This window comes from Lucilia sericata, unplaced genomic scaffold, assembly GCF_015586225.1.
Source record: "Lucilia sericata isolate MDLA Ls3-8-SP2 unplaced genomic scaffold, ASM1558622v1 Contig000812F_arrow, whole genome shotgun sequence".
Classification (NCBI taxonomy): Eukaryota; Metazoa; Arthropoda; class Insecta; order Diptera; family Calliphoridae; genus Lucilia; species Lucilia sericata.
The window spans coordinates 180985-198262 of record NW_023994804.1 but is presented as its reverse complement, the minus strand read 5'-3'; the positions used below and the strand labels follow the sequence as shown (position 1 = coordinate 198262).

General features: G+C 29.1%; 1 protein-coding gene across 1 annotated transcript in view; it reads right to left on the bottom strand.

Annotated features, from left to right (window-relative positions):
* The window catches only part of LOC119608246 (poly(rC)-binding protein 3-like), a 129110-nt gene that overhangs the window by 30497 nt on the left and 81335 nt on the right, over positions 1-17278 (bottom strand).

The window sequence follows — 17278 nt, the reverse complement described above, 5'->3', positions numbered from 1 at the left end:
CATTGAGGTTCAACGAAATTGAAATGATTTGAATCTGTCAAATATGTGAAAAATGAACAGTATTATTTCTGAACCCTTTCGTATAAAGTACTAAGGGGAAAATGTGGACCGGATCTACGCCTACATAAAATGTTTTTATCCTAAATTTCATAGCGATATTAGCCTTTCTAAGCAAATTTAACTCATTTTCTGAAGGGATTATTATATGAGGGCTAGGGTCCAGTGAGGAACGATCAAATTGCGGCAGGGTCAAAAAGGCAAGTACATATAAAACATAGTTTTTTTTTGTCGAGATACGAATATATTAAACATTATTATGAACTCAAAACCTCTATTCGGGAGGTTCTGTTGTATGGGGGCTAGCTGAGATAATAGACCCATCTTAAACATTTTTAATAGGTTTCGTTTCAGCAATAATAGAAAAAGATCATGAGTTATATTCAAAATTGCAATCTGTAGTTTGATTACAAAGTTTACAAGCCCTATTGGGGGAGTGAAATAATGGATCGATCTTAACCATTTTTAATAGGCTTCGTTCTTGGGACAATTGATCATATAGCAAATTGAATTATCTTCAAAATTGCGACCTGTAGTTTGAATACAAGGTTTACATGGACAGACAGAAAATGATTCTAAGCCGATTATTGTGCTGAATAAAATCAGCACATCCCTACTAAAATGGTGTAGGATGTGTTAGTTTGAAAGGAGGATGTATATACAATATATATTATATATACATCAAATCCGAAAAAATACACCCAGATCTCACGACCCACGACCTCCCAGACTAGAACACTAACCTACCAGGGGCCACACGGTGTAGGGTATATAATTATTTAAAAAGCATTTTCATCGTTGGACTGTGTTATCAGGACGATTTATCATTTTAGACATTTATAGAATTCAAAGCACAATTTCAGGTGAACATTTTTATGAGGACTTTGTGAAATAATGTAAATTGATATATCTTTAAAATTATGATCTGTTGTGTAATTACAACGTTTAAAAGAACAAATCATAAAGCGCTTTTGAGATTCTATTGGTATATGGAGATAAGATCAAATTTTGGTAATGAGTAATGAGTGGTCATTATTAATAACGTTAATTAATTTTTTTTGGAATAAGATTTGTAGCCAATTGTCTAGAGCGTCTAATCCTATTCGATTTTAGGAGATAGCAGGAGAAATTAACTAGTTAATGGAGCATTGACTAAACGAATAAACACATAAAATTACTGTAATGCCGGTTTTAAATCCTAAAAAGTCGGGTAAGCACATTTGTAACCAGTTATTTTTTGGTCATCGTCCAACAAATATAAGTAGTTATTCACCCAAAAAGTAATTACTTTCACTGTGCTCCAATATTATTTGTCCCCTTGTCGGGTAAGTAAAAATTTTTATTTCTTAAAGGAAATAATTTAATATTCAAACATTTTATTTTCGAAAACGCTGATGTTGTTTTACACATCCACAACTAAAATCACAATTTTTCTTTTTTAATATTTATTAGAATTAAGCTTATTTTTTCTAAATATTAAAAAAAAATCAAAAGATTTACAATTACTCAATATAATAATTCTATGCAAGTGTGTGTATTCACTTTATATTTACGATTATTTTGCGCATACATGCGTATCTGTCCATAATTTAATGTAATTGTATTACAAAAATGAAAAAAACAACTGTAATTTCCCAGAGTATTTATCTATTTTTAAATAGAACACTTTAGATACTTGTATATAACATAGTACACACACACAGACTGATGAAGCACATGTACATTAATTTAGGAACATTAAAATCCGTTGCTGATTTATTCACCATAAAATGTATATGTCTGTCTGTCTTAAGTATTTGTCTCCTGTAAAATTTATGCGAAAAGGCAAGGAATCTAGACAAATTTTAAGCAAATTTTACTTTATTTCACTTTAATTTCATTTGCCCAGATTTGTGGACGACTACGTTGTGTATTTAATATTATGGTAGCTATTGATGGATACAAATTTAGAATAATCCCAATTTTGTGTGTAACAAATGTTTTATTTTTAAAACATGTAAATTCTCTTTAAAATAAACTAAAAGATTTAAGGCGACAAATATGTTGTTGTATTCTTCTGGCTAATAAAAATTCCTTTTTAAAGTTGTTTAGACCTTTTTTTCTTTATAAATTTATATAAATAAGTTTTTGCCAAGAGTTCGTAATAATACAATGAAATAATTCGTTGAAAATAGGTTTAAGCAAGACGAAATTCACTTAACGTGATAAAAAGTTGGTTGATGTAACTAAATCAACAACAAATTTGGTTGACACAATGAATTAGTTTTCCCTTATGTATGTATGTGCAGCATGCTTTTAGGCTTATGGGGAGAAATCGTATGATTTTAATCATTTTAACTAAAGTTAATTTTTACAGATTTAATTAATAAATTATTTTAGAAAATTCCTTAATATAAACATTTAAACTTTGAATTTTAATTACGTGTAAAAATTCCATTATGTTGAACTTAATAATCATAATTCTGTGAAAATGTGTTAAAAACAACAACAAAACAAACAATTACTATAGAGATTGATGAGTTTTTTATAGATTTTTTAACTTAAAAAAAGTTCTCAGTAACATTGACAATAGTTATAGAAATAGAAAAAAATATCTGTATATAGAGGCAGATGCATTCCGATTTCTCTTTCACAACCAATAGATGAAATGACATTTAATTAAAAAACATACATACATATCTACTTATAAGTATGGATGATGTACAACAATGTCGTTAGCTTCTTCTTTAATAAGACAGTTTATTTTTTTTTTGCTCGCATTTATATGTGTATTTATAGATGCAATAACAATGCAAACTCTGATGTGGGATGAAATATAATACTATTGGTGTTATCAAAAAAAAAAAAAAAAAAAAAAAACACAATTTTTAAAAAAATAATACACAATATTGAAACTGAGAAAAAGGAATTGAAAGTAGAAAACAAGATAAAAGACTAACGAAAACATTGGATTACTAAAGCTTTCAATGCATAAAAAACATACTACATTTATACTGTACATACTTCCTTCTGCAATCCTCGAGATCTAGTTGAAAGATTGACTGACTGAATGAATGAATGTTTGACACATAGAAAAGACACATTTGTACAATGTAAATGTATGACAAACATCAATAATAACAGCAACAACATTATCAGTTTCATTGTTGTCAGATTCTATGAATGTTAAAAATATATGTATGAACAGATAGATATTGATAGTTACAAACATACTTACATTCATAAAACAAATGCATATTGTTTGATAAACACATACACATACACTTTATATATATGATTATAAAGTAGTAGTTTTAAACATTTTTATTATTCAATTGTAAATTTTTAAAAGAAATTATTTTATTTAAGAATCTTTCATTGAAATTTTTAAAGCTTTATCTACAATATTTTTTTTTATTTGGTAATAAGGACTGTAGGGAAAAAGGGAAAGATTTCTTACTATTGTCAAGTTGTAGGGATTTTTCCAATTTCATAGTTTTTATCAACTAAAAATATACTCTTTCATGTATTAAACTTTAAAATTAAAAATTAAATAATTTTTAAGAGCGGGTTTTTGAGATGGTAATCAAATGCCAATTAATAATCAGATTATTTAATCTAAAAATAAATTTAATCTTATGTTAATCCCCTTTGATGTTTTTGAGTACAAGATTAAACTTCGCAGTGTTGCCATACAAAACAACAGAAAATGTCACTGTTTGTTATCAAAACAATGCATATTTTATAAAAAAGAAGAAAACAATTGTAAATTTAATATGAAAATTAATGAAAACTTAAATTAAAAACAAAAAAATTTATTTTGAAGTGTCCATAATTTATACTAATCAATAAATAGAACATTTTAATGTTTATATTTATAAAAATTTTATTAATTTTTTTGCATCAGCTGTTTACACTTTTACATTTCGTGCTTAAGATTAAACCACCTCCATTGGGCGCTTAAACTTGCAAACAAAATTAACTAATTGAGTACTCAAAAACACCTTTCGAGGATTAATTTTAATTTAATCGCTAATCTTTCGCCTAAAGATTTGCCATAAGTGTATCGTTAGTAAAAATTCCGCTTGTAATTTCTACAATATGTGTACCTATATATCGCTACAAGCCTGGTATAATCCAAAATTCGGGATTCTTGAACTGAGGTCTACAAAACATGCGACATACGAAAATCTTTCATATAGATTTATCAAATTTCTAATATGTCTATTATTTTCGATGTGAAATCGACTTTTTGTAAACGTAAAAACTAAAACCCACGTTTTCGTGAATATTAGACAACTAAAAATTTAATTTCAATTTAGATGAGAAACATATTAACCTCAACTATCTGAATTTGGATTTTTAAAATCCCTTGATTTGTTTAAAAGTTATCAAAGAAAATAGTTAAATGTCATTAAATATTCATATCCATTTTTCTTGAAACGACTTTTTTGGATTATGCCATTCCTGTAGGGCGATATATTCTGACTCCTTATAGATAGAGTAGTCGGGGACTTAATGCAGTAACTCAGGATTGAAAAAAATAATTTAATGTTCTGAAAATTTATAAAAGTAAACCGCAAAAAGTAAACCTTATTTAAAATAATTATATTAAATTTTATGAATTTTTTTGTTGGGGGCACATATAATAAATTTTTAACATCGAATCGTGATACTGCCATAAATCTCTCAATTAATAAATGTATATTATAAAACAGAGCTAATATTTTAGTTTTTTATGTTGTTTTTGTATTTTTTTAAGATAAACTTGGAAAAAAATGGAAAAAAGTAGTGTAGGGAAAAATGTAGGGAAAATAAAAAGTGGGTGTAGGGAAAAAAGGGATTTTTTCTCATAAGCGTAGGGATTTCTCAAAAAAATATCCTGGCATCACTGGGTGCAATACTTTTCGGTATAAGAGTGTTGGACACACTCTCTGGCAATAAATCCTATTCAACAAAATAAAATAATTATTATTAATAATGAGCACTCATTACCAAGTAATTTATTACTATTATTACTTTCTGAGATTATTTAGTGACGACTGCATATCGGTTAATGTAAACTACAGTTCGTCAATAAAATTTGGCATGTGATCTTTTTATACTCAGTCCATTATTTCATCTAGCCTCTATACAAATACATATCATTTAGAAAATGGACCTTAAATAATATAAATGTCTGCAATGTAAAAAAAACTTTAAAATTTAGTTTGTATTGGTCCACATTTGCATATAATAGATCCCATATATACACAAATCTCTTACACTATTGGTAACCTTGACTTTTAATCGTTTTAATGTCAATAAAATTATTTTCTCTAAGAGGAATTATGTCTCTCTACCTTATGACATCTGATAGAGAGACTTTGGTTCATAAAATTCTCTTCTTGTCAAATTTCATGAGAGCTACAGTCAAATGTGGATAAATTTTCATAATTGATCATTATATAGTCTGGACTATAGATCATTCTATAGTCTGGATTACAGATCATTCTATAGTCTAAATTATAGATCATTCTATAGTCTGGACTATAGATCATTCTATGGTCAAGACTTTAGATCATTCTATACTCTGAATTATAGATCATTCTATAGTCTGGACTATAGATTATTTTACAGTCTGGAATATAGATTATTCTATAGTCTAGATTTTAGATCATTCTATAGTCTGCACTATAGTTCATTCTATAGTATGGACTATAGATAATTCTATAGTCTGGATACTAGATCATTCTATAGTCTGGACTTTAGATCATTCCATAGTCTGGACTATAGTTCATTCTGGAATATAGATTATTCTATAGTCTGGATTATAGATCATTCTATAGTCTGGATACTAGACCATTCTATAGTCTGGATTATAGATCATTCTTTAGTCTGGACTACAGATCATTCTATAGTCTGGACTTTAGATCAGTCTATAGACTGGACTGTAAATCATTATATGGTCTGGACTTTAGATCATTCCATAGTGTGAACTATAGATAATTTTATAGTCTGGACTATAGATCATTCTATAGTCTGGACTATAGATCATTCTATAGTCTGGACTATAGATCATTCTATAGTCTGGACTATAGATCATTCTATATTCTGGATTATGAACCATTCTATAGTCTGGACTATACACCATTCTATAGTCTGGACTATAGATCATTCTATAGTCTATAGTCTGAACTATAGATCATTCTATAGTCTGAACTATAGATCATTCTATAGTCTGAACTATAGATCATTCTCTAGTTTACACTTCAGATCATTCTATAGTCTGGACTTTAGATAATTCTATAGTCTGGACCAGCGGTTCCCACCGATTTTTACTTCGCGGACCCCTTGAAGAACTTATTTAATTTCGCGGACCCCCATACATATTTTGATATCTTATTGTTCTAAATAATTGTCCATCCGAAAATTGACCTAGTTCAATAATCCCTAGGTCTAATAAATGTAGAGATGTCAAATCTATAAAATATTCCCGTACATTGAGAATATATAATATTTCAGATAGGTTTTCAATTGCATGTTTTGAAGATAGAATGACTTCTTTGTTGATATGTTAACATGATGTTTAATTTTATGATCGTGAGATCTTTCATGTTAATTTTTCTTCAAGGTAGCGAAAAGGTTTCTTTATCAAATATTGTCACATGTGCTTAAGGAGTCACGTTTCAAAAATTTGTTGCGATTGCAAAGGCTGAACTGAGTAAGTGAGCTAAGTTTTCGGGAAAATAATATAAGAAAGTTGGACTTCTTCTATGTTGTTGCGGAATGCGTTATCCGCATATTATATGATTTGAACTCTTTGTTAAAGTACTGTGAATTTAGAACTTAAATTTGAATTTTAAAATACCAACGAATTATTTTACTTCATGGTTTTTGGCTACATATTTACGCGAAACGCTATGGATTTTCTGATGTTAATTTAATATGTATTGGTCGACAAAATCAAGTTAAAATCTGTGTATCACGTCGGATTGGAATATTTATAAAGAGATGCATAAAGAGTCACCTCTGTTTTGGAAATATATAATTTTAGTCCTTTCAAACAAGAACACTTTTGCTTACAATTTGATAAACTTAAATCTGTAATAAGCTTGTCTTTGAATTGAACTTCATACTCCGGAATACCAGTATCCCTAATTTAATTGTAAGGCAGAGTATTATTTGTCTGAAATAAAAACCATTATTTCAGTACATATACAGGAAATAAAAATTACAAATCACGCAATACTTTACTTTATAAAAGTTATACAATAAATTTGTAGGGCCTAGCTTTTTCCTGATAAACAACCAAAAAAATAAAATTCAAAAAGTCACCAAAAAATTTGGGATTATTGCACAAAAATTGGAGATATTTGTACATACATATAAAAGCAGAATATTTTTTATTCATGGTTTTTTTCGTTCGTCTTCGCGGACCCCCTAGGATTTTACTACGGACCACTAGGGGTCCGCGGACCCCCATTTGGGAACCGTTGGTCTGGACTATAGATCATTCTGTAGTTTACGCTTTAGATCATTCTACAGCCTGGACTTTAGATCATTGCATAGTCAGGAATATAGATCATTCTATAGTCTGATATATAGATCATTCTATAGTCTGAACTATAGATCATTCTATAGTCTGATATATAGATCATTCTATAGTCTGGACTACAGAAAATTCTCTAGTCTAGACTATAGATCATTCTGTAGTCTGAATTATAGATCATTCTATTTTCCGGAGATTCGATCATTCTATAGTCTGGACTATAGATCATTCTATTGTCCGGAGTTTAGATCATTCTATAGTCTGGACTATAGATTATTTTTTAGTCTGGATTAGATATATACGAAAAATTTCGTACATTATACGAATGTTTCGTTGTTTCGTTAAATATACGAAATTGTACGAAATATTTTAATATACAGGCAAATCCCGGTATAACGAATCTCACTTTAACGAAAATCCGATATAACGAACAGCCAAATTTTTAACATTAACTACCTTATATAGCGAACGTTTAAGAAATTTTATACTCGATATAACGAATAAAAAGAAAAAATCCTAAAAAAATCCAGCTTTTGATTTTATATTTATATTGTTAATATCAAAAACTTGATTGAGCAATTAGAATATAATGTAAAAATGAAAGAAGTCGCCCATATTCCTAATTTTAGTTATACTACATATCTGACCTATCGATCAAAATTCCTTACATTATAATCTAAAAAGCATAAATCTGTTAGATGTGAATTTAATGGTAAATTTAGCTTGAATAGTGTTTAAAAGGGATACATTGAAATAATAAAATTTTACAGCAAAATAAATTATTTCGATACCCCAATATGGCGCAATATTCCAGGGTTTTGAAATTATCAGCATGAGACTCAGTTATCGATTCTCAAGTTCAGTTTTTCCTCAAAAGAGTTTAATTCTATCTTCTAGATAATAAAATAGGGTTAAGGAAATAGCAGGAAATTAAAGTTGTCAGAAAACTAAAATCCTTCACAAATTTTTCTATCCGTTCAGATGTTCAAAATGGAAAAACGTGTGCGTTGTTATTACTTGTTTGAAATAAAATTTGAAGTAATAATTTCATACATTAATTTGAATGGTTTTTTGTCCATTAAATAAAGAAATTTACTAGAAAAAATAATTCCGATATAACGAATATTTCGATTTAACGAAAGGGCCTGACATTATATCATTCGTTATACCGGGATTTGCCTGTAATTGCAAAATAATTTTAAACAATTAGATTACACAAATTGTAGAATGTAATTTTAGTTAGTTAGTTAGTTTTTCATTCATTTAGTTCCTTTTTTCATGATAAGGAGCGCACAACAGGCCCGATAGTGGCCTAGGTGTATTTCTTCGGAATTGATGTAGTATAAATCCTCCTATCAACCTACCTACCAATCTACCTAGTTAGTTTTTCTTTTATGTTATGAAAATTATACATATTATACTTTTTCCAAAATTTTATAAAAAATGTTATAGTTTTATTTAATTATAATGTATTTAATATTATTATGTTTAATTTCGGTTTTAGTAAAATTGAAATCGTACTTTAGTAAAATGAAAAAGAGTTTGATTAAATAATAATTTCGTATTTTACATGAAATTTTTTAATATTATTATGTTTAATTTCGGTTTTAGTAAAATTGAAATCGTACTTTAGTAAAATGAAAAAGAGTTTGATTAAATAATAATTTCGTATTTTACATGAAATTTTCGTAAATATTGTGAAAAAAGTAGTAGTGTAAAAAAATATACAAATTTACAAAGTTCTCAAATTTAAATTTTAAAGTTGTAAATTCATTTCCATTTCAGAGAATCTTAACAACGAATGTAACATAAAACCGAAATCTCTATAATAATTTTTTCCTTAAACCACTTAAGAAAAGTTCCTGGTTTAAGTTAAATAGATTCAAATAATCACTTAACATAACATTAGCAGAATAAATAGAACATGCATTAGTTCTATTTATAATAAAAAAAAAAACAGAGAAGTAAATCTATAAATATTATTTTGTTAAAACATAAAACAAAATGCTGCTCTTCCGAGAAGGATGTCAAAACATGTACATGGAGAAAGTAGTTGGATGGACGGATACATTGTTGCAAGGAAAACTAAAACTAACGTATTGTTAAATAAGTTTCTTTTTATTTTATTTTTTTATTATTATTATTATTATATTTTTTCCCTAGTATGACGTTTATATTTTGTGTTCTCGAAAGTTAACATTGTTGTGAAATGTTTTTAATTCTTTTCATATACATTTTCTTTTTGTTTTGTATTTTCAATAAAAAAAATTTCCATGAAAGTATAAAAATAAATAGAGGGAAAAAACATTTCACCTAAAATAATGAGAATGAGTACAACAAACAAACAGGCAGCACAGCAACTATCGAGTATAAGAGTAGTAAGATCCAAGAAATTGCATCCAGTAGACAAGTTTTTATTTGTTTCTTTTGTTCATGTTTGGTGTACAAAAGAAAATGTAAGGAAAATAAGCACAAGATGAGAGCAGAAAAAGAAAATGCTTTTTCTTACTGTGAACTAAATTTTCTTTTATAGCAAAAACTCCGTGTTGTTGCGTTTTTTACTTTATTATATTTAAATCTTTTTTTCTGTTTTTTTAATTTTATTTTCTTCTCTTTTTTTTTTTTTGCTACAACTTCATTATTATTTAAGTACTTTTTCTATGGTTTGTTTGTATGCGAGACCGAGTTAGTTTTTGTGCTAATTCATTATAAATTTACTCATAATGAGATAGATAATGATCATTGTGGAAAGTTGATGATGATGATGATAAACTTTGAAAAACTTACCAAGTTTATATTGTAGACAATAGTAGTATTAAAGACACAAAAACACAAACACAATCTTCTAGATTCATAGTATGTACTTAGAGATACAATGGAATTTGTTGAATGTTGATGCTATTGGCTGTTGTTCGAGTTTCTACTAGTTGTGTTGATTTTTATTATTTTTCTTATTTGTTTGTTTTTTGTGGAAAAAGCCGTTGCATTTTATTGAATTGCGTTTTTTATGGCAACAGAGATCGCGTGAAATCGTTAAATACGGATTTCCAAACAAAAGATGATGAACTCTGTATTTTATTATTTTATGAATTATTTGTATTTTCCTTTAATACTCTGTTGCTGTAGTAGTAGTAGCCATCATCATCTATCAGCATTATTCTACAGAGAAGTTTTGACTGTTTATTTTGTTGTGGTAGCACCATACATTCATAGTAAGATTACTTCTTGTTTTATTATAATTTTAAAATTGTATCTATGAATTGCATAAATGTGAACTGAATAGTTGCTATGGCAAACTTTCATAATTTTTGCACTTAGACATTTTAAAGTAACCGTTTCAAATGAATTAAATTTGTTTTTGCCTCGACAAAACTATTCTTTTATATGGGTACGATAATTAAATTTTTGCGTAATAAATAAAATTAAAATTTTGAATTTTGGATAAATGTCTTTTTTTTTTGTTTTGGTTGGTGTATAACATTTATGTTATTGCAATAAATGTTGCAGTCGCTCGGGATCAGCGTTATCGTAGATCAAATGCTCCAGGGGCGGCGCTGTAGGGGCTCAAAGTGTATCTTCCACATGTTACATTTTTGAACACGTGCCATTTTTTGTTTCTAATTCGATAGTGTTCTAGTTTGGTAGACCGGAGGTGGTGGGTTCGATTCCCACCTGAGGCATTTGTAAAGGAGCGCACAACAGGCCCGATAGAGGCCTAGATGTACATCTTCGGATTTGAGGTATATACATTTTTAAAACTAACTAACTAACTAACTAACTAACTAACTAACTAACTAACTAACTAACTAACTAACTAACTAACTAACTAACTAACTAACTAACTAACTAACTAACTAACTAACTAACTAACTAACTAACTACTAACTAACTGGTCTGGCTTGCGTGTGCTGCTATATATCTCCTATAATTTTAGAGTTATTGGCATTTGAAAAAAATTTTTGCGATACCTTGTATGGCGTAATTTTGGACCGAATACCTTCAAATTTTTTTGGCTAGTTACACCACTATACCATTAGTCAGTCAGTCAGTTAGTCAGTTTGAAAGGAGGATGTATATACATCAAATCCGAAGAAATACACCTAGGCCTCTATCGGGCCTGTTGTGCGCTCCTTAACCAGTGCATCAGGTGGGAATCGAACCCACCACCTCCGGTCTACCAGACTAGAACACTAACCACTAACCTACCGGAGGCCACACTATACCATTATATATACTATATTATATACCATATTATATACCAAAGATTTCAGGGCAATATGATTTTTGGATCTAATAAAATAACGATTTTTTTTTAATTCAAAAAATGGGAGAAAAGGTCATTGACGCTTTTTTTTATTAAAAAAGAAAACTTTCTTTAAGAACATATAACAATTTTATAATTTTCTGAAAGGTATCTTTACGGGGAACATTTTGGTATAAAAATATGTTATATTCGATCCTGCACAGAGGGAAAAAACCGTAGAAAAGTACCGAAATTGAAAACTTTTAGACTTAGGATGTGTATAAAATTTAAATAACATCCAGTTATCATTTTGACAACGCAACAACGCATTGTTGTCATTTCGATTACGCTTTGTGGCATTTCGACAATGCAAGTCATTTTGACAACGAAACATTCTGTTTGACAACATAGCGTTGTCACTTTGATAACACATCGTTTTCACCAGTCGTAGATCGAATCTGCATTTAAGATTTGACAACGTCAGTTATTACCGGGAATATTTTTTTTGTTGATTTGATAACGCCGCGTGTTGTTAAACCTTTGTTATTGATTTGACAACTATCCGTACATACTTTGACAACGGCTGTTACAGAAAAATTATAAACACTTTAGTATCAATTTGGTTCCAAGCGTGTATATGAACGTCTTTTTCCCCTCTGTGTGCGCTCTTCCGAATTTTACCTATTTTTTATACCCTCCGCCACCATATATATATATATATATATATATATATATATATATATATATATATATATATATATATATATATATTTACTTTGAGACATATGTTCAAAAACCCCAAAACTGGTATCAGAAAAGGGTAACTAGGTATATTCCCATTACCGACAGAAATGTGGACCCTATGAATGAAATTGTAAAAAATCCCAGTTTCCGGATTTTCGCTATAATTTTTGTGAATTGCAGGATTTTCCTTTGAATTTTTTGGTATTTAGAACTTTTAAAAACGTTGCAAATTTTATTGTATTCTGTTAATAAAAGTTTTAATAACATATTTTTGATATTTAGTTTAATCGCGACAGTAATATTTATAAGACAATAATAAATGTACTTTATCATTTTAAAGGGGAACTTACAATATGTGGACTAGAATACAATATGAATAAATCTTATCTATAAAAAACATTTGTAGTACTTCAAACAGACATAAATTATAAAATTAAAAATTTAGAAAAAAAACATATTTTTTCTTAGTTTGATTTATTTGCGAATAACTAAATTGATATGTTAAAATATAAATTATTTAGATTTTTTTTCATAAATATTTTCCTTATTAAGTATTTGTTGCTTAATGTTTGGCATTGTGTACAAAAATAAAACATTTTATATGAAATGAAATGTAAAAAAATATGTAAAACTAAATTCCATTTTTTTAACTATAAATACTATTCATTCATAACAAGAAATGTTTAAATTGGAATTATTTTATGATGTTTGTTATGAAAATAAACCAAGCGAGGGACATCTCATCTTCATCATCATACAGATGATGGCAAGAAAAAGGTATGGAATTTACCTTTCCATGTGTGTATGAATGTAAATATTGGATATTAAAACCAAAATTTAAGTTTACGTTACTTTTTGTCTCTTGTTTTCTTTTATTTAGCTTTAAAACATATCAAATGAATACAAAAACCACTAAATGTATGAAAGAGAAAGGGATACACTGAAAAAATAATGAAATGAAAAAGGAATAGGTATACAAATGTTTAGTACTTGTTTCTATTAAAAAACAAAACTTTTTTTGATACTTTTTGGCAAATTTTAAGAAATGTTTAAAATTTAAATATATTATTTACTAATTTAACCACAATCAGCAGCCTTTTTTCACTGCGTCAACTAATATTTCTTCAAGTGTAAGAATGAATATATGTAACATTCTTTTTTATCAACAATATTGCAGGCATTTTTATTGTTCATTTTGAAATTCATTCATGTACTTTAGGTAACATAACGTAAGGTACGGAAGGATATGATTCAGTTAAACATCCAAACACACACACACGAATGCATTCATACATACACATATGTTTATACTAAGTATTTTTGTAAGTTTATGTGTGTGTATATCGTTGTATGTGTTTCCACCACACTCAACGTAAAGTAATATTTAAAAAAAATATAATAGAAAATAATACAATACAAAACAAGACAATACTAGTATAACAATTTTAAACAAAACAAGCAGGTTGATATTTTTCATACGCTACATCAAACTTCGCTGCATATACTATAATTTAATCTATATACGTACATACATACATATGTATTTACTTTCAAGGACATTTTTCTAGATTTGTTGCTTTTAAGTTTGTTAAGCATAATTGAAACTGAATTTTTATTGACGTTAATTTCTTTTCTTGTTTTTGGTCTTATAAATTAGGGACAATGCCATAGTTGGAATTTCAAGGAGTACGGATCGAAGTATTGTGATACTATACCTTCGTCATATCGATTCTGATGTGATTTAGGAACCCCACTTGAATTACTTTATACGTCCTCGAGAATATTGCAAGTCAGCATTGCATCTGTCAAGTTCTCACCTCGAAATATATTCTCAATTTCATTTATATCCCATCTAAACTAAGTCGACATTCTATCGAATAAATTTCGGATTCGAAGGGTTTCTTCTCACTAGGCTCTGTATGAACCATTTCAGATCGTATTGGCTTGCTGAGAAGAAAAATAATCGATAGAACAACTTTTTGTTGACAGCTCCGCCCTAAAATTGCACAGACAATAACATATTGTTACCACCAAACAAATCTGATTAAATTTGTTAGAAGTACCGGATGACCCAAATGGGCCAAACACATAGCCTCCCATTTTTCTCGCTAAAGCGCGAGATATTATCTAACTTAATATTAAAGTGGCCTCCGGTAGGTTAATGTTCTAGTCTGGTAGGCCGGAGGTGCTGAGTTCGATTCCCTCCTGAGGCACTGGTTAATAAGCGCACAACAGGCCCGATAGAGGCCTAGGTGTCTTTCTTCGGATTGGTGTATATGTATCCTCGTTTCAAACTTACTAAGTAGTTAAACTAATAGATTTTTAAACGATACATTTTTAAAAGTTGTCTTACCCAATTTTATTGAATCTGAACACCGAACATTCTGTTTTCATTTATTGACTATATAACAACTATTGTAAAGTATCAAAAAGTCCTATAGTATTTGGATATTTTCCTAGTTTCTAGTTGTTTTATTTGTTCATGTGTTTGCATTTTTTAACAGTTCTGTCTGAAATGTCACAATGACAGTTTACTAACAAACTTTTGCTACATGTACGTAAGAATTTGTTCACATATGTATATACAGTAACCATGTATTATTACGTGATGTTTATGTATGTATTTGTTGTTAACTACAAATGGAATATAATATACATATATGTAGTAAATATAAATACATATGAATATTGTTCTATTGTAAAATAGCAGTGATTGAAATATAAATGAACGCATATATACAGTATGGTTCGAAACGTTAGCAACTTTTTGCTTATAGAGTAAATAAAATTTTCTATTCCAAAATTTTTTTGTAAAGATTGTAAGGAACAATGAAATTTGTGTTTTTTTGTTAAGAAATTAAAAGTTGCTTAGGTTTTAGACAATACTGGGATTTGAGATATCGTGTGTTAAACTTTGGAAAAATATAATTTTTGGCCCTTTAGAGGCCAGTTGACAGAATGATGAAACATTTATAAATAAAAATTAATATGGAACTTTCCAAAGGATACTTAAAGCTGAAAATTTACTGATATGGGACTAAAAACCGCCAAGCTATTTCAAACTATTCCCTCAAAATCATTTCTATGGAACTGAAAATCGATTTTAGCCGAGATTAAACCTAACTTGTTTTAAAATTGATGTAATGTTACCAAACTAGTATTTCGGAAATTGTTAAAAAAGTTTTTAGTTGTTGTTATAAACATCGCTCTGTTAGCAAATTCTCTTTTACTGGGACATAAACGAATTACTAATACAATATCCATATCGATGACAACGATACTTTTTTTCTGTTCATGTATGGTTTAGGGACTGTGAACTTGCTTTAAGTTCATAAAAAACGCACAATACAAAAGTAAATGCAAACAAATACGAGTAAAATGACACAAAATCAAATATAAATACAATAAGACATTTATCTTTCAATCAAATACCGCAAACATTAGAGTTTGTTTGCAAAGCTTAGATGTCACAAAGCCGCATTAGAGAAAAGTTTAAAACTTGACATGATCTTTATTAAAATGGTAAAAAAAAATAGTTAGTGTTGGTGGTTTCTGATGATATTATTGTTTAAAAACGACATATGACATTAATATAAGTACACAAAACACATATAAATGAAATGTAATAATGGGGATTATTATTTAATGTGAACTTAGTATTTTAGTATCCGGTGTTATACTGATGGCTCTAAATTGGGGGATAAAGTGGGCCTGGAGTTCTATATTGAAGACCCAGAAACAGAAATATACCACCGTTTACCTAATTATAACACAAGCTAATCATAACACAAGGCAGAAGTCCGAACAATAACGGATTGTGTAAATTGGATTAGAATAAATATGGCGTCCACGGCCCTTAATATATTCACCGACAGCCATAAGGCTATTAGGGCGATATCAGGTGGTAGAATTAAAACTAAGACAGTATTGGATTGTAAGAAAGCTTTAACTGAATACTTTCCCAGAGGTAAAGTTTACATCATATGGGTACCAGGACACTCGGGAGTAGTCGGCAACGAAAGGTCGAATGTAATAGCTTTAAAGGGAAGGGAGCTCGAGGTAGTTAACCTGACGAATGCAAAACCATTCGACGCAACAAAAGCTGAATTAAAAATATGGGTGAGAGAATTCCATAAGGCCACAAAGATACTATGAGTTGACCCCGATGAGAACAAGACGAGAAATCTTCTCAAAATGAGCAAGTCTGAAGTTAGTATGATGATACGTATTCTGAATGGACACACTCTTTGCCACTCTTTGGAGCACTTTCTTTGCCACTGCCAGGCATTCGTCGAAGTTAGATCCAAGTGTCATGGAAGTGATGTTATTCCAGAAATAACATTCCAAACTAATACTGATTGGAAAATTCTTAGGAATTACGTCCAGGAAACTGAGTTTCTGAACACTGAAAAATAACAGACTCAGTGAACAATTTTTTTCATGAAAAGGAGCGCACAACAGGCCTGATAGTGGCCTAGGTGTATTTCTTCGGATTTGATGTACTATCCATCCTCCTATCAACCAAGTATTTTAGTACATGATATAGTGCAATAGTGCAGTAAATTCGAAATTGGTTTTCAGTATTAAGTTATGTTATGTTAAAAGGAGGATATACATCTAATACGCTACCGGGTCTGATGTGAACTCCTTTATATACAAGATTTGGGGAAGCAAAACACATTTAAAATGTAATTATAGTCAGATGCTTGAAAACTCAGCTTCCT